The sequence below is a fragment of the Hippocampus guttulatus genome, chromosome 3 (genome assembly GCF_054856545.1).
Source record: "Hippocampus guttulatus isolate MCC_2025c chromosome 3, RoL_Hgut_1.0, whole genome shotgun sequence".
NCBI lineage: Eukaryota > Metazoa > Chordata > Actinopteri > Syngnathiformes > Syngnathidae > Hippocampus > Hippocampus guttulatus.
In genome coordinates this window covers 6,736,986-6,764,650 of record NC_141263.1, presented here as the reverse complement: position 1 = coordinate 6,764,650, position 27,665 = coordinate 6,736,986, and positions in this window count along the sequence as shown.

Here is a 27,665-nt window from a genome sequence, read left to right as displayed (position 1 = left end):
GCAAGTTAAAACTCGACCATGCAAAGCAAACGTTGTCGGCTTCTCTAAGATGGATGGACGTAGTGGAAAAAGCGTGGGCTGATAAATCCACATTTTAAATGTTTCTTGTTTTAAATCATGGATGTTGCGTTCTCCGGGTTGGATAGGTAAAATGACCATCTGGGCCTATATCAGCGCAAAGTTCCAAAACCTGCACCAATGATGGTTAGAGATGGGTATCAAGCCTCTGTACTAAATAGTCTGCCGGGGCAGATTTTTCAAAAATTGGAGTATAGAAAAACCCTACCGTTAACGTTTCTCTTCACGGTCTTGAAGAAATTTCAAATTCTTTTTAAATGTTATTTCAGCTATCTAAATGTTATTTTGCACCTTCTACCTTTGTGATCTCGTTTGTAACTGGCAATAAAAATGAACATTTTCATAATTTTCACAATCGGAGTGGAGCCATCTGGGGCCACTGCCAAGGCTGCACAAGAGCCTTCTGTGACTTCTTCGTGTGTGTGTGTGTGTGTGTGTGTGTGTGTGTGCGCACATGTATGTATATGTGTGCACCCGTAGTGCTGTGTGATCCTATTACGATATGATACAGAGCACAATATATAAAATCCTCCATCTTGCCTTATAACCCTGTAGCTTTTATACTGTTATTTTGATGTGTGGGTCCCAGTAGCACCGAATCATGCTTTGAAGCCGTATCGCAACCACATCACCGACTGGGGAGCCCACGCTGCCAAGTCAGTGGTGTCGAAGGCTTTGAGGAGAAAGGTTTTACGAACGTACACCCGTGTAGTGTCAGATGACATCCTTTGCATTGGGTTAGCTCTGTTGTGACACCACGTAGCGTTTGAGCGTTTCAAATACATGTTTGGAGCAATATATGCCACCATTCAAGCAATGCCTTTTTCAAGACAGTGCCGAGCCCCATTCTGCATGCGTTACATTAGCATGGCTTTGTAGTAAAAGAGTGAGGGAATTGGACTGGCCTGCCTGCAGTCCAGACCTGTCTCCCGTTGAAAATGTGTGCCACTTGCAAAATATAACAACACAAATCACCGGCTGCTGAGCAATCAAAGTTGTACACCAACCGTTAATGGGAAAGTATTCCACCGCACAAGCTTTAACAGTTTGCGTCTTCTGTTCTCAAATAGATATTGCGTAATGTAAAAGGGAAAGGGGATGTCACACAGTGAGAAACATGCCCCAGCGCAAGCTTTTTTTTTCTCTCTCTCTTTTTTTCATTTTGGAGGAATGTGTTGCTGGCATTCACTTCAAAAGGAGTAAATATTTGTCCCCCGTAGAAGTTTGACCATTAAATCAAATAAAAATTGTAGTCTACTCAATTCATTATACAGCAAGGAAGAATCATTTATTCTGTATTTATTGACGTGCAGGGGCGGTTCTGGATCAATTTCACTGAGGGGGGCCGGGCTGGGGCCAGGGGTTTTGATGGGGGGGCACATTCAACCCAGGGCTAAAAAGACAGATTCGAAATCTTATTTGACTTTTTATTTCTTCAGACTTTGAAATTGTAGTCATAACATTACAGTGATGAGAAAAAAACAGTATTAGGAGGGCTAAAATGTCTGCAAGCGTAACAATACGCCGTGTCCATCTGTTGAGAATATTCAAGCCAGGGGATGATATGGTACCAGCCTGCCGGGGACAAAAATTGCAAATACACTGAAGCTAGATGTTTTACATGCATATAATTATCCAAATTTTAAAAGGCAATGTCTTATATATTGATCCTGTTAAATAAAAATTAAAATAAAAAGGGAGACTAAAAAAGTTACACACACACACACACACGCACACACACACACACGCATACACAAACACGCGCGCACACACACGCACACACATGCACACACACGAGCACACACGCGCACACACTCACGCACACAAACACGCGCGCGCACACACACACACACGCAAATAGCACTCGTGTCGTGGTAATTTCCTTCTCTGCGGACTGCTTCTCATTTTCCCGCTCATTTTTAAATGGCGCAGCGCACTAAAGGGTCCGACTAGAATGTTAAATCACGCACTTTGGTTCCACCTTTCGCGTCGGCGACTCGGCACGACAGCGTAATCTGCGCTCGGAGGGGGGGCCACAGGGGGGGGGGGGGGCAGAATCGGTGCTACAGGGGCACTGCCCCCCCCCCCCAGAACCGCCACTGTTGACGTGCATCATGCCCCATCTTCATTGGAATTTGGTTTCTATTTGAACTTTATTCACAATGGTTGTCTTAGCCCATATCATTGCATACATTATCTGCTCAGCTAGCATGTCTCCCTATTGGATTTAGTTAACATGAGTTATACGCAGCCCTCGCGATTACGTTATTTTCTTGGAACGCCCTCTAATTTGCACTCCAATTCATTACAGGGATTATTTGCATGCCACTCCAATCACAGTCTACTGTCAACATCAAGGGTGCCCAAGTCCGCTCCTCGAGAGCCACTATCCATCAAACCGGATTCAAATGATCAGGATCCTTACCAGCCTTCTGCAAAGCTGGCTGATGAGCTGATCATTTGAGTCAGGTTTGTTGGAAGAGGGCAACATGTAAAACAGGCTAGAATGGGGTTGTTGAGGACGAGGCTTGGGCACCCTTGGTCTATATCAGTGGTTCTTAACCTTTTTAGAGGTACCGAACCCAACCAGTTAGTATGCACATTCACAGAACCCTTCTGTCATGTTTCGGTTTGGGATCAACAGGTGGCAGTGTAGGGCTCCCCCTGCAGCTGCATACCTGTTGGTCGTTATGTAATTAGTTGTATAAAAGGACTCCCACCCGACCACTCATTGTCGGGTCATTGTTTGCTTGTTTGCTGCTGTCAGGTTTGTTTCAGTCATGTTTCGGTCACTGTTATGTTTTAGCTTCAGTCATGGTTTTTGTTTGATACTTTGTTTTGGATTTAGTTTTCTGTGTTTTATCAATACACTTCAAGTACAACCTGCTCCTCCTTGTGCCTGCTCTTTGGGGTCCACCACGACCTCCCCCCAAAATTTCAAGAGATAAGTATAGTTTATTTTAACGTACTATCACGACAGTCACACGACGACAAAGTGAACTAAATTTCCCACAGCGGTGATTGGACAAGCAATGTCATATGATCATCGGCAGCCAGTAATGGCCAAGTGGGCGTGTCATAACTAATTGACATGTTGAGTCACGTGTGTCTTACCCTCCATGGCAGAGGCTCCGTCGAACCCCTGAGACTGATTGACCGACCCCTAGGGTTCGATCGAACCCAGGTTAAGAACCACTGGTCTATATACACTGTACAATAGATAACATCCAACGTCTATGTCTTGTCAAGTTACCAAAACCCTCTTTTAAAAATGAGACATGAACCTTCATGATATTTATTGTTTAACACCAAGATAAACTGACAAAATTATTTGGGCCCCAGTTACGGCATGCACACTGAAATGAGGCGTGCGGCAGTTGTGCTGGAGGAACGAAAAGGGTTTATTGTTACTCTACGTGCACACTTGAACATATGCAGTCTCAGTGATAATTTTACAGTTTGAGCCCTGCGAGTCCCAAGGACTCGCTGATCAGAAAAGAATGAGTCCCATTATGCCTTTAGAGAGTCCCAAATTTCGAATTCTGAAATGGTCTACTTATTCAATTGCATATGCTAATAACACAAACAACAACAATATACTTTGATAATAGGTTTATTTCTTATAAACAAATGCTGCAAAAGTTTTAATAATTCAGGCATACAAGATTTGCTGAGAAATAGCTTCTTATTTCATCCCATGGTTCAGTCTTTGAGTTCATAAATTCTCCTCTTCTTACTCTGCTTCCATTGATGCAAGGCTTTCTCAAAGTCAACTTATCATCGCAAAAAAATATCCAACTTTAGCTGCTTCCTCTGTGATATCTCCGCAATAAACTTTCACAACACTTGTTCGCAACAGTTGTTTTAACGTTACACAACTTGGTAATCGTCTGCTTCCCGCCAGGTGAAGGCCGATCTCGCCAATCTTGTCTCACGAGAACGGAAATCTCGTCACGCGAGATTACTTAACGCGAGATCAAAACAACAATGGCGACGATGGTCAAACTGCGATCGTTGCTGGAAAAAAAGATTTACCGTAGTTTTTTTTTTTTTGTTTTGACTGAGAAATTTCCTTGCGTCCCAAAAACGCACATTATTTGGAACTGTGTGTCCCGCGGGAAAATTATGCATCTAGGACGCGGGACGCAAAGGTAAGGAGATTACTGAATGCAGTATCCAACTCACTGTCAGTCTATGTGCTTTCCTTCCATAGGTGATTGAGACACCAGCTCCAATATCATCACCATTCATTCATTCATTCATCTTCCGAACCACCTTATCCTATATCATCACCACATATGATAAATGTGCAAAGCTACGTCCTTTAAGATGATTACTTGGACACAACAGTGAGGGGAGGGCACACCGTATGTTTTTCAGCTGACACGTTATGGAGGGTATGCACATCCCATGCAAAGGTTAAAGCGTGTCCTTCGTGTTTACTGGCTCCCTCACCTCAGTAAAGCATGAAGACACGCACTATTGAGTACTAGATTAGAAACATGTGGGCCTGACCTGGAAGATGGATGATACGCTTTCCATGAGGTCGCCAATTTTCTTCTCAGACTGGGAATTGGAGAACTCTGAAGATCCCATTAGTTAACATGCGCACGAGAGCATCTCATATCTAGATGAAGAAAAGCACTTCATTAAAAAGGAAATTGTTCAAGTATGATCTCCACCAATTCTTTGGGCCTTCTGTAAGACCGTGCTTATGGCAATATAGCAGGTGGAGTATTGCTACATTAGCAGAAACATTTTAAATGATTTTAAATCATCGTCTCACATATACAATCTAATAGGGGCAGAGTTACGTTCCTACGACCCAAACAGAACCCAATTTTACCCATAAGTCAAAGCGCATGTGCTGTAGTCTCGATCCTTAACCTATGCTAAAGTCACTTACAATATTTGAATGAAAGACAATATGACAATATAAAATAATACAATTTAAAAAAAACACACAAGCAAAAAAGAACACTTTCTTATGTGTACTCCTGTGTTTCATATTGAGGAACGTCATACGGAATTTCAAGACGATTGTCGAAACCCAGGACCCAAACAGTACATTGTTCACAATGTTGATTGTTATTGTTGCTGCATTCGTAGGACAGCCCAACAAATCGGGTTGACCGAGATCTTGAGTCAGTTCCAGTGTTCCGGTGAACAGACGTTGCAAGAATTTTAGGGCGTAACAGAAAGATGCAAGATGTTGTACTGAATAAAAGATGTATTTTTTTCCCCCAAAAAAACTTCGGTCAGTTGGAGGAATTTCAAAAGTTTTCATTAGCCCCAGGCGGTTTGAGTTTGGCCATATTCTAATGCAGTTTTACTGTGAGAAAGATATATTTCCCAACAAGTGGAATCTTCCCCCCCACCTCCCATTCAGTTGAGTCACTCAATGGCAGGAAGCTCTTTTGAGATCCAAGAAAGGAAGAAAGACTAATTGCTCCATTGTGAAAATGCAAGAAATTGGTTGATGATCTGACTGCACTTGGAACATTGGGCGTAGCCATGTTGTGTGCTTGTGGATTTCTTGTCTCTGTTTATTCTCTTTGATTAAAAAAAAAAAAAAAAAACGAAACAAAACAAAGCAAAATAAAAACGTGTGTTCCTCTCTGCGATTAACTCCTCAAAAATTTGATTTTAGTCGTCTGCATAAAGTAATGGGCTTTTTCATCCAACGTGTTGATGTGCACTGTACAACGTTTTTATTTTATTACGTATTTACTTTGACATATTGAGCCCCTAAGGGGAAGAATGTTGCATCTTTTCTGATAGTTTGCCAGAAACAGATCACATGAATGAGATCATGAACGTCACTTAAATTCACTTGCCTTTATGGTAACTATACGGTTTTGAAAAAAAAAAAAAGTATTGTTTTGCTCCACAACCTGGAAGTGGTAAGACTTCCCAACACCAGTCTTTGGCTTTTTGAGCTTACGTTAGCATTTGCACTGGTGCCGTATTATTTAGCTGCAAAAAACTGCAATTATTCATGTCAACCATTTCATTGTTGAGAAATTCTGTAAAATTAATGTCATGACTTTTTGGGCATTGCGACCGTGTTTCGTAGACACAGTGAGAGCGAGGATGAAAGAGACGTTTTAATTAAAATTATCGCAAAAGTGAACACTGTTAAACATCACATTATGATCAAAACCATAGCAGCTTGTAAAAACAGATGCTCCTTCACAGATGTTAGCACAGAGTTCACATCATGTGAGAACACGACAGCAATCAAGTATTGGGCAACCACCAAGAGCGTGTCAACACACATTTTGGCAACCAACAGCATTGTTGGCTACGAATGCAAAATGCGGTTGACACTGACAACAACCAGATATTTACAAGCAAACATAAATTTCATGCTCACACCTTTAAATATCTGACAGATCTGTATTGATTGTTGCATCAGTAGGACAATTTTCATGGGACTAATCAGCAGAAAGCCTTTATGTCTGGGGAGTCACACTCAATATGGGGCAACAAGGCCAGGTTAGCAAAATCATTCTTATCTGGTTTTAATGCAAATCAATAGAAGTACATCAGGGCAATCTTTATACAATATTTGATGAACTATCCTTTCACAAAACAAGTATTGAACTATCAAATGAAATCTCCTTTTTAAGATCGAATGACTTACACTCCACTTTCAAAACTTAAATAGACTCCATAACTGTACAAACTGAGGTGAGAACTATTGTAAATGTTCAGAAAGAATGTTGGAAGGTGACCTGTCCTGGAAAAGCAGTTGTAACCTTACACTGAGCAATCACAAGATAATTACCCCTTGCACAATATCCTCAGTTATAGTGATCAATTCTAAAATGTCACTCTGGCAGTGTCGATGAAAAATCTTCTAAAATGAAGACTGCATGATACAGCTTTTACATCAGATATCATTGTGCAATATTTTGCAAGTGGTCAAAATGTTGTTGCTTGTCTGCAATTATATTACAAAGACCGGATGGATGCAAGCACTGTATGATTGATGACATGCGGAGTAATTTAAGAGGTGGTCCGTTTGCTCAAAACAGATGCAAGCATTCTTTTTAAATGACTAAATTACAGTACTGAAAAAAAAGTTTATATTATTTGGTTCGATTCATCAGTTTGACGGCATTACTGGTATCCGCACTCCGCAAAAATTGGGTTGAAAAGTTGAATGCCAGGCCAAACAGTGACCTTGATAAGTCATTGCGCAAGTGTTTCAAGCAAGCGTGTTTTCTGAGAAAATATGACATAATTGTCTAGGAGCTCTTTGAATTCCATCGCTCACGAAAATGACTGCTTTTCAAGTTGCTCACAGTCACAACATAAAATTCATATTGCAGACTGTTTTTAAAAATAGATGATATTTCATTTGCACGGGATTTTTTTTTGACACTGTTAAAAACAAAAGACCCAGTATTTTTGAAATAAATGGCCTTTTATCACAATTTTCTATCACGCGGCGCTTATGATAATACACTTTGCTAAATTACAGTTACAGACAATATTGAATATTATTTTCTCAATAAAAGGCAGATTACGGATCTTTTTACAGGGATGATTCGCTGAGTTATTGCCTAGCTCCACCTTGCCCGCTCATTGAAGGCTGTGTCCAAATTCACAAAGCCGCGTCCTCCGAAGAAAAGGGGTGTTCACACGGCAGCATTTGCTCCGGTGCTACGCCGGTGCTGCCCCAGTAGAGCGTTCACACGTGCAAAGTTACACCCACCGGTGTAGCCCCTGAAAACAGCTTAATCCGGAGCAAATTTAACCCACCTCAGGGAGGTGGTTTAAAAATTTGCTCCGGAGCAAATGCTCGTTTGCGGTGGGGGGAAACCGCGCCAAACATCATCTTTCCTTTTGTAGGAGACCGGACTGTCTCGGAATTGTTTGTGTAGTTTGTTCCTCTGTTGTGTGTTCACAACACCCCCATAGAATTTATTTTGGGATTTCATCCCTTGATTTTCTGTTTGGCGCATTATATGTTTGCTTTTCTGAGTGACATTGAAGTCATCGTTGATTTACGTTTTCGGGGGCGGTCATTGAACGTCTCTCGAGCAAAAGGCACGGAGACCGGGAAGGAGAAGGACGTGCGGAGAATGAATTAATCCCCTTGGGCGGCGTGGTGATCCAGTGGTTAGCGCGTCGACCTCACAGTGCAGAGGTCGTGGGTTCGATCCCGGTTCCGGCCTACCTGCGTGGGTTTACTCCGGTTTCCTCCCACATTCCAAAAACATGCATGGCAGGCTGATTGAACACCCTAAACCAGGGGTGTCCAAACTCGGTCCTCAAGGTCTGCTGTCCTGCCTGTTTTCCAGCTCTCCCACGAGCAAAACACCTGATTTGGTGGTAGCGCCTTCTCGGCAGCACACGTGTACCAGCACTGATTTTGATTGGGAGGAATGTCTGCACCATTTGACTGTCGACTGACGCCGATGCATATGTGGAGCTGGAAGTTCATGCATGGCAGGCTGACTGAACACTCTAAATTGTCCCTATGTGTGAGTGTGAGCGTGGATTGTTCGTCTCTGTGTGCCCTGCGATTGGCTGGCGACCGGCTCAGGGTGTCCCCCCGCCGACTGCCCGAAGACGGCTGGGATAGCAACCCTTGTGAGGATAAAGCGGTTCAGAAAATGGATGGATGGATGGCTGGATTATGCCCCTTTGCAGCTAGAAGAAATCACCAGGAAATCTGACTGGAGAGAAAGCCCTCAAACCACATTCAGAGAAACCCGTGTAATGTTTTCTTTTTCACACGATTGTGCGCTTATGACCCCTGTGTTTAACTGACTGCTAAAACGTGCCACTCACCTGACAGTTGTGTGGTTTTATGAAGTTTCAAACTGAAACTTGAGGTCACATGGATAATAAAAGAGCAGTGCTGTCCGCTAGTGGTGACCTGATATTGATCATTGATGACAAAGACCAACTAAACTACTGTAGAGATGTTGGAACTTTTCCCAAAGGCACACACACAGAAAATATTGAAGGAAGAGTAGGGCCTATTTTACCTTGTCGTTATTAAACATACAGTACTCCAACCAATGCAATATGCTGAGGCCAACATGTGAAGTAGTTAAACACAAAAATGATCAGGGGCTACCGAAACAATGAAGGCCAGACCGTCAGAACTAACCTTTTGTACACCATGAATAAAGTGAAACTGTTGAACTTTATGATTAGGTGAATTTGGATGCTCTCCCCATGCCTGCGTGGGTTTTTTCCGGGTACTCTGGTTTCCTCCCACATTCCAGAAACATGCATGGCAGGTTAATGAAACACTCTACACTGTGAGCGTGAGTGCGGACGGTTGTTCGTCTGTGGGCCCTGCGATTGGCTGGCAACCAGATGAATGGATGTCTCCCCTCACCAACTCTTCTGGTGTGAGACGAAACAAAAGAAAACAAGATCATGTAATGTAGTCACGATCCGCCAGTAGGTGTCTCTCTCTGGCAGTCTACCGTAGCATTGGCATAGATATGTCAATTGAAAGAGGAATAACGTCTTAATTTGGGATTTATCAGTTAAAAAAAAGGAACTTTGGTAAAAGGTTACATTGAAAGTGTGCTCTTCTGTTAGCGACCAGATTGTCATTAAACCATGATGGTTTTTAAAGGTCAACATTCCTGCCTGTAAAGGAAAAGGTCAAAACTGGCATAACTTCAGAGTGATTTAATGTTTTTTTTTTTTTTACACAAAGCATTTCTTTGTTTCCACTTTCGACAACAAAAACGAGTTTGCCCCATCAGTTTATAAAATCAGTTCCTTTCTGCCATAATGACCGAAGACTCTCTTGTTTGCATGAGTGAAAAAGCACATGTGCACGTTTCTCCATTTCTGACCTTGCCACCCACATTTGGATAATGCATTACAACTGGTCACTGTTACAAGTCGTTCTTGACAATGTCACATGGTCTTGGCCATTCACTAAATTTCTCCTTCAGTATCCTAATTATATTCATTACCGTTCACGACAGATGTGCTTACTTAGAAGCAATTACTTGTGGCAGTATTTTAAGCATTTTTATAAGACACGTTCAAATGATCATATATATTTCATCAGAGCGTCCGTGTCCTTTTTATGACTAGTACATTATCACATAATTTAGAACTACATGGCACCTGAATGCCAAGGTCAAGCTGCTCAACTTTCAAAGTCATCACACTCATCATCATCATCAACATAATCATTCGTCTTTCGTCTCCAGTTTGCTTTCAGTATGGCTGAGTGCCAACAGTGGGTCACCATTACAAGATAACTCATGATAAGGAGACCCCACAAAGTGAAATAAAGGTTGTCCTATCAGAAATAATAGTATAAAATGTGCAGACAATATAATTAAGATTGAGACCCGGAGACCTTTTTTTTTTTTTTTAATGAGAATCGATAAAACATGAAAACAAAACAAGGGCACACATCACACATTGGTTACCCTACTAGATAGTTATAATCCAGTGGCCTTACAAAGTTACTAGAATTCAGCGATCGGAAAAAAAATAAAATAAACGAAGCTATACAGTATATAATTTCTGAGAAACCTACACTGTTTCCGATCGCTGGAGTGCTCCATGCTATCCCAGCTGCTTTTGGGTGAGGCATGGGAAACATCCTGGACAGGTCATCAATCACAAGACACATACTGTACATAATTGGGTCCAGAAGTGACAAGGATTATTTTCTACATTTTTGCCTTTATAGACGACCACATTGACGTTGAGAAAAAATCATAATGATTAGGAATTATAAATGGTCAGCCTTAAAGTGTACCTGTGGTTTTGAGAAAGAAAAATTAAACTTGCATTCAAACGTGTTTTGGTTACACTGATTGTATTAAAGCAAGCTTATAACAACTCCCTGAACCTTTCAGTTTTAGACGCCATTCAGCTAAGTGCGCGCAGACATACTAGCTTCTTCTTGGCTCCTGAATGCAGAGTCGTGGCATTGAGTAGTTCAAAGGCGCACACCAGCCTTCCCAGCCACCTGACAGAGATGCCGGCGCTTTGAAAAGATGAACAGCTTCTCTCGGTTGTGCTGCCCTGTTTCCATTTTAGCAAGCACGTGACAGTATTTGACACATTTGGGTGGTCAGACCGCCAACCTCTGACTTATTCCATTCCAGATAACTTGGCCTCCACCTAGAGGTTAATATAATAACAGAACAGTCCTAAATAACTTGGTAAATGTTATCTTCTCATTAGAATAATGAGACAAAGCATACAAGAGGTGCAATTTTATTCCTTCTAGTTACATTTACAAAAGTACTACAACGAATATTTAACAGAAAATAGAATGTCTGCCATATGATGTTACATCCCAGCGAACACCCCACTCGCCGCCACTAGTTCCACCACCTTTACGACGTCCACACTCTGGCAGCATCGCTGGCCGTCACTCTTCATGGGTTTGGGCTGTCTAACTGCCTTCCACCACCGCACATTTAACGAGCCAGCTGGCCACCATTTTCCAGCATCTTTGCCAGCTGCCCCTCACTCTGCATGACAATACGACGGCTGAGCTGCAAAAGCTCCGTGATGTTGGCGTCATCCAGCAGACTGATGCATCTCAAACATCAAATCTCAGAGTTCAGGATGGCGAACAAAATAGTGATCTCCCACAAATGAGAGATTGCTTGTCAATTGTACGTCTCTGTTGTATTCTCCAAATTGGAGCTGTGCCAATGCACCAGCATTGTTGAACCATCACAGCCTTGTAACCTTTCACTACAAACGCAAGATCTTGAGCCTCACTCCACTCCTCTTGATCCACACTGGGGCGCACTGGGTGTCAACCATCTGACAAAATTAATACATCAACAGGTTATTCGATGTACTATACAGCGCAGCCTCACAATGAACCAATCTGGGAGAAGTGCATCTTCGCATTGCCTGCCATTGGGTTTGTGGGGTTTTGCCTGACTACTCACAGCCTGAGCCCACTACACTCCAATGTAGACCCATGGACAGCACTTTATACTTCTGATGGATCACCATGCTCGTGTGGCAGAGGTAATGCGGTGGCGAACTCATTTTCCTGAGCCACCGTAGGCTTTGATGTCCTGGACACCGACCAGGACATCTTAGAACAGGCGGGGTCCTCATGGTGCATATACCCTCCAAGCTGTTGTCTTGCTTGTAGGTGCTTCAGATGGCATTTGCACAAGACCCTACTGACTCCTTTCATTAGGGAAGGCTGGCCTGCAACGGTGCCATCAGAGCAAGCTGCCTACTGCCAAGTCATAGATGAGCTCTCATGCTGGAATGCTGTGTGGCTAGAGGGACACTTGGCCATTAAAAAGGTGAATCCTTCTCCATGTGATTGTGTGGGTTCTGTTTGGGTACTTCTGCTCACTAACACTGTAATGATTGGTAAAACGTGCTGAAACGTGTGTCAAAGTGAAGAGGGAAGTAGTTAAAGAAGCAAAAATATTTTTATTAAACTACGGGAGAATGTATTAGGAGTCGCAAAGCATGCCAGTGCGGTTAATATATTGCCCAAGCAGTACAATAATATGCCAGCTCAAGAAAACTTTTTTAAAAATTTTTTTTACTAGCAACACAGAGGCTCTGAACCGGAAATTTTAGGGGCACAGGTCGAAAATTTAGGGGCAACCATTGTAAATCGACTTGTAAAGTAAGTACTGTACATTTGCATTCATTTTCACTAGAATGGATCAGAGGATTGACAGCAACAAAAAATACATGAAAAAACAAAATGCCACCATTTATCAGATGTCCAGAGCCTTGTCATAAAAATAAATAAATAAAATAATAGCTAATACTCCTCTGGTATAGACTGTAGTAAAAATAGTGTTGAAGTGGGAAACTAAAAATCTGCTGCTGTCTGACGCATTGCAAAGAAGAACAAGTTCTTGTGTGAAGAACCTCTTCACTATTTTAAGGGTATGGGGATATGGATGAGTGGAGTGAAGGATGACAGTAAATGGAAAAAAAATGCATCTTTCTGGTCAAAAGGAAACGTATTTGTGGCGAAGCATTACTGGTCAAGGTTATGACAGAGGAGAAAGATATCTCGCATGACTGAGGTGAGCCAATATTTTGCTTGCAGCTTGTTACTGCACGGCCATAGAGTGAAGTGTGGGAGCAGGCTGTCAGCGTGCGAACTTGCAAGGTGAAGGTTGAGCTGCATGAGACCTGCAGTGCTCAGAGGCTAGATAGATATAGAGAGGTGCCTGAAGAGAGGAGCAGCTGGCAGCCAGCATTTACGCCCAATTGGTCAGAGGCTATGATGATGAATTTCACTGTGTCACATGGAGCATTTCAGACTTAACGCGAGCTGGGTGGCACTCATTCAAACAGCCCCCGGGACCGGTGTTGATGTAAAAATGGTAGAGAAATGAAAACGCCTTCTTAAAGGCTTGTGTACCCCTGCATCGAAGAAAAAGTGGATTGGTGGTTTTACTTGCGATTCACGCTGTTGTTGAAAAGGATGCTCCGAACATTTAGATCCGTTGATCGGTCATTTTCTTGTCTTCTTGTGGTATTAACCCTTTCAGGGACAGCGGTTTCAACAGTGGACAGCCCACTGGGAGTATTCGTACTGTGCAGGTAGATTTGAAATTTCATTCTTGGACTAGCTCAGGGCGGATGAAAGTAAAAGCATTTGCCATAGAAAGTGTTCATTAATCAAGATTGAAAGTCGAAGATGTGAAGTCGGTCAGATTCAGTCGTTGCAACCATAAATGATGCCATGAGAGGTCATTGGCTGTGCCGGAGGAAATGAACCAATTTTACTCGGACATTTTTTACAGCAAATAATGTCACTTTGTTTATTTATCTATGCCAGTGACATATAGTGAAAGGCATAAGTGTGAAACGTTGTTCTGCTAGATGACAGACGATAGAATTAATTTGTCTTATTCACTCATTTACTGTATAATTGAGCTAATTTACACAAAGTTAATGACTAGGCAGCCGGGGCCCCTATGGCAATGCACCATTGTCAAGCGGCATACGGACGACAGAAACATTATCATGTCAGTAACGAAAGCAGACATGCAGTGATGTTGGATGCACACATTGGTGTTCGCTATCATCACCAGCTTGACTGGCACATGTTAATTGTTGAGTGAATTTCTCAAGATGTGGAGGGGAGGAATATGTGGCCATTTTATGTGCCAGATATGTGGATCTACACACAAACCTACAAGTGCAATTCCAAACCAAACCGGAGTTCTTTGCAAATGCAAGCAGTCTTGAGCTGCTTTTTGTTTGGCGGACACTTAACTCATTCAGTACCAGCCAATTCTGGACCAAGTCTGAAAAGACGTTTAAAAACGTCTTTGGGAGTGAATGAGTTAAGCAGAAAAATGGTGCAACCCAGATTCAAATCTATGTTCGCAAAGAAATGAAACCTACATTTAAAACAAGTGGGGAAGAAGAGACACAAATAATTACATTTGTTTTATAAAAGTCGCATTTTGTGCACTTGAAGGCATTGTTTCGTTGACCACTCACTCGGGAACACTGTCGGTTACATTCAGCCTGTGGTTGAGAGGTCAGTTTAGTTGGGCTTTTGCGTTATTACTTCCTTTTTTGCCGAGCTCCGTGACATAGTTACGAGTAGGCGAAGCAGCGATCTCGACGAGCAGAAAATGGAATCGTTCTTGAGTAAAATAGAGTTGAGAACACCTTGCGCTCATTGACAGCGTGATATAATTTTGAAAAATCTGTCCAAACGCTGGTTGGACAGGAGTTACACATCGGGGAATGTTTTGCCCCCCCCCCTTTCCCTATTTTCTCAGTGGGGAGAGCGTTCGATGGCGCCAGGCCTTCGAAGGACACTGCAACGGTCAGGTTTTTGGTGTAGGACGAATCTCAGTACCAGTCCATGATTCTGGATCAATTTGGATGCCGATCCAACCTGAGAACCTTCAATGGGGAAGAAATACACACCCACACACACACACACACACTCACACACACACACACACACACACACACACACACACACACACACACACACACACACACACACACACACACACACACACACACACACACACACACACACACACACACACTTTTCAATTGCACTTGAGCCAAATGAACGCTGTGATGTTTGAACACGCTCACCATTGGGCATGCTGGCGTTTTCATCTTTGTTTCAGCTTTCTTGTCCCACTGGTTACAAACTCCTCCTAGCGTGTCTTTCTGTACCCGCTCTTGGCTGTTAGCTATGCAGTCCGTATGTCACAGTCTGAGCAGAACAAGAGAAAAAAACAATCTGCACCAGTTCATACTGTTCCGGCAAACCACACAAGATCCAGTCAGAACTCTTCAAACCATCATTACAGTGCGGGTGGGAGAAACTAACAGAAAACAGCCAGTAGCCATGGGAACACTTCCCCTCCCTGCTTGTTACACTCTTTGGTCCGTTCACCCTCTGACCTCTGCCCGTGTCACGTACTGCTTTCACATCTCATGGGATTGCAGCAATTCCTGCTTCTGTTTCTCCAGTTATTCACACTTTGTCTTTGCAATACGGATTGGGATCCATTCAAGAGGAAACCAGTGTATCTTATAAGTGAACATTTTGTTTCTAATTTGAAAGAGCAGCTTCCAGTTGAGAATGGTGCAAAACGGAGACCAACAGATGTCCGAGCACTTAGACTGACACAATGTTCCTTGTTTTGACCCTCACACACACACACACACACACGCACGCACGCACGCACACACAGGCCTGCTTAGTTTAAGTGTGTGTGAGGGGGCCCGAAAAGGCCCCCACCAATGGATACACTAAACCATCAATTCACCATTTTAAACTGACATTTCCACAACATTGGAACAGTCCCTGGTGAAATAAAATCCTCTTCTCTTTTCACTCCAGCATTGTGGAAGTGTCTGCCCCCTGTGTTGTGTTTCGGCTCTGACACCCCTTGACCCGCATTATTTATCTCTCGATCTTTCTCTGTCTCTCTCTCTCACTCTCTCTGTCTCTATCACCAGTTCAGCTTCCTTTCGACCCCTTTTTAGATCTTTGAGAAATTCCTCACGAGGGACGAGACCCCTGAAGAGTCCCATAGAAGAGCTCTCCGTCTCTCAGTGTAGATAATTAACTTTCACAAGGGGGCAGACAACTCTCTTTCATAAGTTTTCAATTTATGTTGGCTGTGTGTGATGGACAGCGATTGAAACTGTTGCACTGGCCGACGCCAAGTAGAGATAATTGATAAGCAAGTGACCCTTCTCAAGTAGATGTCTCCTTTCTGCTCTGGTCTGCCCAGCCCAGCATTGATCCATCACTGGATAGAATGGAAGTTTATTGTCTTAGAGATTACTTTCAAAGGTTTTCATTTCATCATTCAGCCTATAGATCAGCCAGCCGCTGATCTGGCGTTCCTGCTGGACTGCAGACACGAGTTCGACCTGAACACAGCACGAGCATCTTCCCAAAAGAAATTCTGTCCCGACTGACCCGAACTTTCTGCTCATTGTATCTTGTTGATAGAAGTTTTTCACATTGCCATTCCCATTTTTCCCCATCTGAAACCAGATTATTAAAGAGACAGATTCGCTCGTAATTTCTTTTCTTTTGCTTTCAAACTCATTCTGTCATGGATCTGTTTGTGACCAACAGGTGGCACTGTAGGGCTCCGCCTGCAGTTGCACACCTGTTGGTCATTGTGTAATTAGTGCCACTTTAAAAGACTTGATGCCCGACCACTCTGTGTTTGGAGTTTGTTTCTCCTACGTACTCAGGTTTAAGTTTTTGTAAAATACATTTTGGTCAATCCACCCTGCTCCTCCCTGCCTCCCTGCTTTTTGGGGTCCTCCTAACAACTACCACCTTGCGCAACGTGACACATTCACTGCCAATCCCCCCAGTTAACATGCATGCATCTTTGGCATAAATTGCTATCAGTGGCAGTGAATTAAGAGATGGAGGAAGGAAAGGGAAACTGCCATGGGAAAATGCTAAAAAGTCTGCATTTGAACTTTTACCATCAATTTTGGACTGTCTCTCTCTCATCTGAAAGCACATTCAATTGGCTCATGTTGAAAATCCAAACACAATCTATTAGTGAAATGTAAATAAGTGCATTACAATTGGCAAAACACAATATTATTGTGCACTTAATATGTTTGGATTACTGTACTTGAAATGCATTCACCCACTTTAACAGGAAGAATCGTCCTAGTTCCAAAAGTGCTACTTTTCAGCGAATTAAAGTAACGACCCTAGTGAGGATAAAAGTGGTTCGGAAAATGAATGAATTAATGCTTTTTGAGTAAATGAAGAATGAAGAGTCTTCCCGATCGCAATCACTTACACACCTAAACCACTACTGATCACGTACTTTGCTTTGAAGTCAAGATGGCGCCCGAGTAGGCAGCCGTCGGCAAGTGCTCTCATGAGCCTTGCTTTTGTTTGTTGTTTTTGTGTTTGTTTTGTCACTTTGTGTTTGTTGTTACGTCGTGTGGACTTGATGTGGACTTTTTCCAGCATTCTTTTGGCCATGACATTCATCAAGGAGGAGACTGTGCTTGGTGGTTGCGCCTTCTCGGCAGCACTGTTTTTGACTGGGAGGAATGTCAGCGCCATTTGACTGTCGTTGTTGGACAGTCCCGGGGCGCTTGTGTCTTGCGCCTGTAATGGGCAGCATTTTTCACAGCCCCGCTTTGTTCAGCGGAGGGATCGGTGCTGTTGAACGGTCTGTGGCTGGATGGATGTAAGGCTTGAGGAGCCGACGATGAGAAGAAAGGAGCGTTAGCGCGGAGCGCCGATGCGGATTTGGAACTGGGAGTCGCGGCTTGGAGTTTGAAGCGGATTACGTGGGACAGGAGAAGTGAACTCATCTCTTTTCGTCAATGGACGCTACAGCTTCGTGTTTGCTTTCAAAATTTAGCCTGTAGCAGACGTGTGCACATTTTCAGCATGACGTCTCTGACCCACTGGTGAAAGGACACTTTCATCCTCTCCTCTTTCATCTATAACTGCTTCAGACAACAAAGTGTATGCCGAAAAGTGGTGAAGATTGCACGACTGTCTGTGTCCTATGTGTTGTGTTGTGTTAATTTTGTTTATTTTGACTTAAAAATGGCGCTGCGAGAGTGGCTACCTTTCCAGCAGCTCCTATATTTTGTTGTTCTACTTCTTCCTTTCATAACTTTGCTGCTGTGAATTGGGAATTTCTCCATTGCGAGACTAATAAAGGTTTTCTTATTTTAGTAATCGAAAACTTTCTATGGGCAGAAATGGTTCTGCACCTTTGTGTCTGACCAGATCCCTCTGCATCAAAATATGACAGAGACCCCTTTTAACAAATGTTTCTAATCTGACTTTTTCACTTGCCATTGTCTAAACAAACAAACAAAAAATCCAGACTTTCAATCTGGAGGTGACATCATCTCGGATGACTCCTTTTCAGACAGTTCGCTATTCAAGAGTTAATAGAATTGTTCTGAAGCTATTACCACCACTTCAAATTGGTTAATATTGTGTAAAACCAATAGACCAGCTGGGGACCGACCACTTGTATTGTTTAGTGAAAATGATGAAATTGACCATATTTGGACATACAGTTTCCTCCTGACAGTGGCCAAATGTGATTTTACACACACATTTGTTTATGCTAATTCTATGCAAAAACTGGACAACTGCTGTTGAGACTTCTTTTAGTGCTATTTTATGCACTGTATTTTGATGATGTGCTTAAGGTACTGCATATTGCATGTCTGCCTCACAGTTCTTAGGTTTGATTTTCAAAACTTGGCATGGCCTTCCTGTGTGGAGTGTGCATGTTTCACCAGTCTAGGATGAAACCAGAACCTCGGTTGAAATCATCCAGGATGTACTGTACAGTTGATCCCCGCTATCCTGCTACCCCGCTGACGCCCATTGAAATGCATTAGGGGTGGTGGTGGGGGTAAAATAACCTTCCCCCCAAATACTTTTGAAAAATCCTGAGAAAGATTCAGTGTACGTTTTCTACACAAACTGGAAGAAAATAGGGGCAAAAATCACAAAGATGAACAGCCCCCTACCCAAAGTATTGAAAAATATGAAAAAAAAACCCACGCCATGAATATGCAAATTCTCACGTGCCAGACCTGGATCACGCGGGTATTGACCGTCCTTCAGTTAATCTATGATGCTATTGATAAAGCGCTACAGAAAATGGATGGATCACTTGCATTTTCGCTGCATGTTTGCATGTTTAAGGAGCAGTGAGAGGCAATGCCGTGGGTGTGCTGCCTTCCAACTTCACTGCTTTTTGATGACTTTTAACAACAGGTAGTCCACTCAATGACAGCTCGGCAAGCTGTCACCAAAATGGGGTTTGACCTTGAAAACAAACAAACAAATAAATAAATAAAGAGGCCCGGGATATTTTACTGACGGTAACTTAATACCTTACGTTCCAGATAAGAGAACCAAATTACAGGTGTCAAAAACACTGGCCTTTTCGGGCTTATCAAACAAAAAGGATTACAATACATGATTTGCTTGTGAGAGGTGTACAGGTACATAGAGGTCAAATTTGGGATGAGCCCCCACAGAGTACCATTCGCGTTAAATGTGTCCATCACTCGAGGGGAATGTGCCTTGCTATGATTATTTAATGAGGATCCTAAATGATCTGCCATTAAAGGCCATGGAGGAAATTTAGGCCATCACTGATTTGTAAGTGTCCCTCCCTTTATTTGGTCATTTTGTATTTTTGCCATAGATTTTTGGAAGGGTTTTTGCAAATCAGCAGCTAAAATTAGTTTGGTCAATTCCTGCCCCTCTAAGGTCTAGGTCAATTGATTTTATGACAAGGTTATATTCCCAGGAATTTAGCGATCATTTAATCATGATGGATCCTCAGTTGTCAGTGGCTATGGTATGTCACATCCTTTTATATTGCTTCACAGACTGATGGATGACCTTTAATTGTCGAGAGACACCATCTGGAAAAGAAAGATTTTTTTTTTCTCAAGTCTTCTACATTTTAAACTGCATATTGAAGACTAACGGCACTAAAGACAAAATAATGATTGCTTTTTGATGAATTCATTTCCAAAGAAATGATTTTGTCTTTTAATTGATGTCTTCTGAGAGTTAAAGATCAGATCTTCCCGAAACATGCTAAGTGAATGATGTGCTGTGACAGTGACCATCTAATTGGTCTCAGGCGCACTATTGAAGCAAAATATATTGAGTGATATCCCTGACACGTGGTTAAAAAAAATGCTGCACTTTCATTTTCCTCACATAGAAGTTAGAATGACTCATTTTATTGGATTGATGGCACACTGTGTGATACCTCATCATACAAATCGGAATCTGCTTGATTAGTGCCAGCATGCGTGCTTCAGATGAAGGGCTGAGGAGGGCGAATTGATCCAGGTGGTTTCTGCTCACTCACGGGCTGATGGTGTAGCAAGGAGGGTACTGCTCTCGTCCGTCAACAGGGACACAAGCCTGAATGACATTATTACTCAGAAAGGGGGGGTGGGGGGTGGTGGGAAGGAAAGGAGGGAGGGATCGGTTGCTCAGCCATGCTTTGACCTTCAACAGACCTTCTTCAGACAGTAACAACGTGATTGCCTCGCTTCCCTCTGAACCGTCAACATTGTGTGCGTGTCTCTTTTCTCCCTTTCATGCAGGGGTTTCTCCTTTTGACGCTATTCACCATGCGAGTCAAATTAACAAGCTGTTTTTCAATCTGGAGGCTAAGCATTCTTCTGTTTTATGGTTATCGGTATTATTTATTTATTTTTTTAAATGTATGTTTTACAGAAAATTCAGTCATGAGCAAAGAATACAGCGGATACCTTTCTGGCTTTGACCACAAATAACTGACCTGAATACATCAATACACAACATGCAACACCGCAAATAAATACAATCTTCCTCTTTCAACAAGTAGGCCAAAGAAAAGGTGCCTGGTATTCTCATATAAATAAATCTAATTTTAACCCGCAATAATCACACGTGCCCTTGGTTGTCTGTTGATTGCGATGTATTGTTTTACTTGTTTGTATTTATGAATTTATGTCCTCATGTCTTTTTATGCACTTCAGTTTTGCTGCGCTTATTTTTACCTGTGTGTGTTTCAATTCACTGCATGTTTGCACTGTCATTGAGAGGAAAGAAATTTCATCTGTGCTGTATGTGCACATATGTTGCACATATTTGACAATAAAACTTGACTTGATTCTACATCACAATTATCAGAGCATTGAACTGACTCAAAGCTGCGGGAGGGACGGGAAGAATACTGTATTTGTTTTATCAGCGTGCCGGTCTCTATATGGCGATATGCATTTTTTAAAAGTGATAAAACATGATCATTTGTTACAATTTTTTTGCGGACCTCAAACAATGGCTCGCGGACCCCCGGGGGGACCTTATTTTGAGAATCACTGCTGTAAAGATTCTCTTTGGAGCATATATTTTGAACAAACCAAACATGGAACAATCATCATACGTACGTACATTTGCCTTTCCCAAAAGAATCTTTATCTTGGACAAATGGTAACACATTTACCACCCAGAATAATTTCCCTTTGCAAAACACAATGTATTTATTCGCCGATTCAATAATTGCCTTGGAGTTCTGCATGTGCAGTGTTTCATTTTTGTTACATATGGAAGCATATGGAATTATGCATGCAGAGCATTACTGGCTGGATGACGAGAAGGCTTTGAATGTCTTTTTCCATCACCATTTCAACGAGTTTGCCAATATTATGCATGATGAATTATTCAAGACATGCACGTAAATTATAAGGGAGGGTTATGATAATTGAATAAAGGTGACGGACCTTCAATGAGATTGTATCTCATATGAAGGGAGGAACAAATACCTTCTTTAGTGCAGCTCACATGAATGAATAAATGGCATTTGCACAAAATGACCATGACTGACTTTCACATTTTCTGCTTTAGATACAAAAAGCAGGCATACAGACAAGTAACACTCGAATATAGACTGAAATAGAAACATCCAAAAAACACTCTTTCATGGAAAAACAGCCGTTGTGTGCACATACGATGTAGTAGTGGTCTTAAGCCTCAGTTTTTGATCTGGATGAGAACATGTCCCTTTTTGCTGGAGACCATTTTTGTCTTCTTTCATAAATATTTGAAATTTTTTTTAAATCCTTCTTCGACACCAACCACCCACAAAATGGTTTGATATCTGACAGGTATTTACTTGAGTTTTAGTGAGAATTGTGCCTCTCGCCGATCTGCGGCGCACGTGACACCTTGCCGCTTCCTCCCTCCTCTTCCTTCATGTTGTCCTCATGCAGTGTTGAGTGCCAGCTGGCAGAACATTGGCGAGTCCAGCCTATTTTTAAGAGTGCTGAAGCACCCAGAAAGAGAATCCAAGCAACCATACATTTTAGAGATCTTTAGCTTGTGTGTTTTTTATTTTACCGTGTATTCATTTTCCGATGGGTGTTGGACTCTGCCAAGGCTGCCCTTTGTCACTAATTCTTTTCCTAAGCTTTTAGCGGTGCAACTGAGGTGTTGAAGGGGTTCCGGTGTGGCGGCCTCAGCATTTTGTCTTTACTTTTTGCAGATGATGTGGTGCTGTTGGCTCCCTCAAGCTGCGATCTTCAACTCTCACCGGAGAGGTGTGCAGCCGAGTGTGAACTTGGTAGGATGAGAATGGGTACCTTCGAATCTGAGGCCATGGTGGAATGGAGTGCACTCTCTGCATCAGGAATGAGATCCTGCCCCAACAAGCGGTTCAACCATCATGTGGTCTTGTTCATGAGTGATGGAAGAATGGAGCGGGAGATCGACAAGTGAATGAGCGCAATGTCTGCAGTGATTCTGTATCAGTCATCATTGTGAAGAAGCAAGCTCTGTAGAAGGCTGATAACGATAATGATCATTTGAATCAGGTGGTTGAAGGAGGGAAACTGGCAGGGCAGCGGCTTTTGAGGACCGGGGTTGCCTATAACAGACCTATAGTCACAAGATCCCGCATATAAGTGGCCCAAATGAGTTTTCTCTACAGGGTGTCTGGCCACTCAGGGTGAGAGGCTCGGTCATCAGGGAGGGAGTCAGAGTCGAGCCGCCGCTCCTCAGCATTAAGGGCATCCAGACGAGGTGGATCGGGCATCTGATCAGGAAGAGCTGGATATGGTAACTGGGGTGAGGGAAGTCGGGCTTCCCTGCTAAAGATGCTGCTTAAATGGATGACAACTGATCAATGGATTGATTGATTTACAATTGTGGGTTTTTTTCTTAATTGTATACGTAATTTTGGACTGAAATGCAAAGTACTCATTTACATGTCCACAAAATAGAACATAACATTCTCATCAAATAAAGCAGCAAATCACCTTAACCCGATGTCAGAGTTTGGTTTGCATTGTTGGCAGTAATCAGATTTGTTTCCAGTGAGGGTTGGACTCCGTCAAGTCTGCCCTTTGTCACGATTCTGTTCATAACCTTTATTGACAGAATTTCTAGGCGAAGTCGAGGAGTTGAGTGGGTCCGGTTTGGTGGTCTCAGTATTGCATCTCTGCTTTTTAATGATGATGTGGTGCTGTTGGCTTTTTCAGGCCAGGATCTCAAACTCTCATTGGAGTAGTTCGCAGCCAAGTGTGAAGCGGTTGGGATGAAAATCAGCACCTCTCCTGGCTGGGGATGAGATCTTACCTTAAGTGGAGTTGTTTATGTACTGTATGTCAGGGTTTCGCTCACGAGAGAGGGCAGGATGGAGTGGGAGATCGACAGCCAGATTGGTGGAGCGTTGACTTTGATGAGGACTTTAAATCGGTCTGTAATAGTGAAGAAGGGGGGGAGCCAAAAGGTGAAGGTCTCGATTTACCGGTCGATCTACGTTCTCACCCTCACCGATGGTCGCAAGCTATGGCTCATGAGCGGCTGAAATGAGTTTCCTCTACAGGGTGTCTGGTCTCTCCCTCAGAGATAAGATGAGAAGCTCGGTCATCCGGGAGGGGCCCAGAGTTGAGACGCTTTTTCTCCACATCGAGATGAGTAACATGAGGTGGCTCGTTCATCTGATTAGGATTCCTCCTGTACGCCTCCCTGGTGAGGTGTTCCGGGCATGTCCTACCAGCAGGAGGCCCCGGAAACGACCCAGGACATGCTGGTGAACTGTGTCTCCCAGCTGGCCTGGGAATGCCTCGGGATCCCCGAGATGAGCTAGAAGAAGTGGCTGGGGGAGAGGGATGTCTGGGCTTCCTTGCTAAAGCTATTGCCCTCGCGACCCGACCCCGGATAGAATAGATGGGTGGATGGATGACCTTAGCCCAAAGTATCAGCGCCAACAAAATGTTTCTGAAGGGGTCATTATGAATTGAGTTGTTTTTAATTGAATTTAAATGTGGATCATTGCAGGCTAAAATGAGAATTACATTTGATTTGAATCATTGTGCAATGATCAGTTCCGACAGATTCTCTGCCTTAGTTGTAAATTCCCTCTCACCCTCATTTGAAAAACATTGCTATAGCAGGCTTTGGCCATTGGTATTCTATTGTTCTTAACCAAATTACAAACCAAATCTAAAAATCAATGCTAACATAGGATTGATTCATGTTCGAGCTCTCTGGGAGCATCTACTAGTTACAGGAAGGGTTAAGTTAACAGACAGACAGGCATGGGAGCAGAAGGACATCGAGCGGCCTCTCAGGGGAATGTTGACAAATCCTTCGATATTGATTGGATGCAGGAGTTTCTGGACACACATGTCCAAACAGATCCTCAAAGCTTTGAGAAATGATGCAAACAGAAGAAGCTCCAGGGTATTAAGTGCTGTGACAAAGACACATTTTGCACAAAGAGAAAAAGCATGTCTCTCTGACAGCCTTATTGTCTGTTAGTACAGCATGCAGCGATATGCAGCAATGGATGAGTGATTGCCCGGGGAAACATTAAAGTTGTGGGCTTGCAAATGTGTGTTTGTGTTGTGAGGGGGTCGGGGGTGAGTATCACCAGTGAGTTGCCGGTTCGTCCGTATTGACATAGCAAAGGAAACTGCACCCTCGTCAGCAATACTGGGCAAGACAGTCAATTACTGCGGCATGACCTGATGCTCCCTTCCATCGTGGTACTGTAGAGCTGCACAACAATAAAAGAGCAATTACACAAGCATATAAATACAAATACAAATCTGTTTGTATCCAAACACAAAAAACTGCAAGTGAACGTTTTTCACATATCCTAGCAGCTACACGCGCACACGAGCACAGACACACACACACACACACACACACATACACATATACACGCACACACATACACATATACACGCACACACACTAATCATTTTGCTGCAGTGACCATATCCGACCAAGTGAGGGCAATGGCTTCCTTTCGACAACACGACATACTAACTGTGTGTGTGTGTGTGTGTGCGCGCATGTGCAGCGTGTTTTCTTAATATTTGAAAACACGCTACTTACTTTTCCTGGGCTTCCACTGTAGTTTGATAAAATACAGAGTTCCAATCATAGCTTCAATGAAATAAAGATTTTTAAACACAACCACACCTTTCATTTTTGTGTTTTCCAAAAACCACAGTCTATATAGTAGAACACTGCAGCCTTTGATATCACGTGGCAACAAAGTTTTTTTTTTGGAATCTGCTATTGTCATGTTTTTATGCACAACAAACATTAAGATCCAGTTAATGTTGCAATCTCCCTTCTAGTAGATCCCTGTGGTGATCATCTTGGTATTTTATATGATCGTGTATTGATTGAGTGATTAGCACAGCAGCCCAGCGGGGTCCACCAACCTCATGTTCAGTTGAAAGTAATGCTTATTGAATGAGCTGTCAATAGTAACAAAGCACACTGACCAGAGCAGAGTGGGGGATGGTAGTTATTGAGGAAGGGGTAGCTATCATGACCTTCACCTCCCCTCTACACCAGCTCCTGTCAAGTCCACAAGATTTGGTCAAACAGCAGTCGCTATGGCAACTCACACTTACTTTGTAAGCACCACTCATCTTTCAAACCTAAACTGGCACTTTGCCATCTATACTTAAAATGGGTGCTGCAATTCATCTTTGATGGAGAGCCTCCTGTTAGTGTGATGATGCAATTTGTGAGCAATTCAGTCATTCCACATGACCCAGAACCATAACATGAGGGCAAATGTACATTTCAAATAAATGGGCACTTTGTGTTGATTACTTGTTATTCAGCATTTGATCATCCCACTACAAATGAATGAGCCATTAAGACAAATTAAAGGAAGGTAATGAGAAGAAAATTAAAGGACGGTAAATGAAACACATTTGACACTTGTGTTTGGTCAAATCATCATTCCTTCCTTTGTCTTGTAAACCCCCCCCCAAAAAAACGAAACAAATCATTAGAATATTTCAGTGGTGCGCTGTAACTTTCAGACATAGGCCACCCCCCGCCCCCAAACCTTTGCAATTAGTCCTCTTATTACACATATTGTAAACCATTCGCCACAGTCTGGCAATGTCCCCCATTTACCAGTACCCAATAAAGGAGTTATCAAACTACTTCTAAGAAAATCCAACTTTGACTCCTCGCTGCCCATCTTCAAAACCCTCCTCAAAATTCACTTGTATTCTTTGGCATTCGACTCAGCATGACTTAGATTTGTTCTTGGTTTTACTGTTTGGTGCTTTCTACCGTCTTTATTACCGATTTGTCTGACTGTTTATTGTGCATGTTAAATTGCTCCATATACAGCACTTTGTATGCAGCGATGGCTGTTTGAAAGTGCTCTATAAATACAGTTGACTTGACTTGACTTGACTTGACCCAGAGTTCCACTCCAATTACTGTTTGATCTCCGATCTTCCGTTCCTGTCCAAGGTGCTGGAAAAAGCTGGAGCTGTGCTGTAACAAGACCATCTCTAGCATCAATCACTGTACGAAAATTTTCAATCTGGTTTACTCTCTACTCATAGCACTGAGACTATTATTATTATTATTGTAATCATTGTTATGATTATTATCCATCCATGCATCCATCCATCCATTTTCTAATCCGCTCCGGGCATGATGGGGCCTATCCCAGCTATCTTCGGGCAGGCGGAATACAGCCCCGAACTGGTTGCCAACCAATCGCAGGGCACACATAGACGAACACCCATTCGCACTCACAGTCACACCTATGGACAATTCAGAGTGTCCAATAAACCTACGATGCATGTTTTTGGAATGTGGGAAACCGGAGTACCCGGAGAAAACCCACACAGGCACAGGGAGAACAGCAAACTCCACACAGGAAGGCCAAAGCCAGAATCGAACCCTTGGACCTCTGCACTTTGAGGCCAGTGTGCTAACCAGTCGTCCCCCGTGCCACCCTATTAATAATAATAATAATAATAATAATATTAGTATTAGTATTAGTATTAGTATTTGTATGCTTTCAGCTTTATCGAAACAGTTTGCGGAAGGCCCTTTCAATGATTTTGGTGTGGTAGAACTTGTGCAAAACCTTGATCTCAGGTTCAACACCTTTAGAATGACTTGAACAGAGAGGGTGAGCTTTCAGGCTTTCTCCCATGACCATCAACGGTGACCTTTAATCTGGCAGCTGTTAATGTGGATGAATGGATGAAATACAAAGCCCAGACACACTCCAAAAATCTCTGGTGTATGGTTTTCC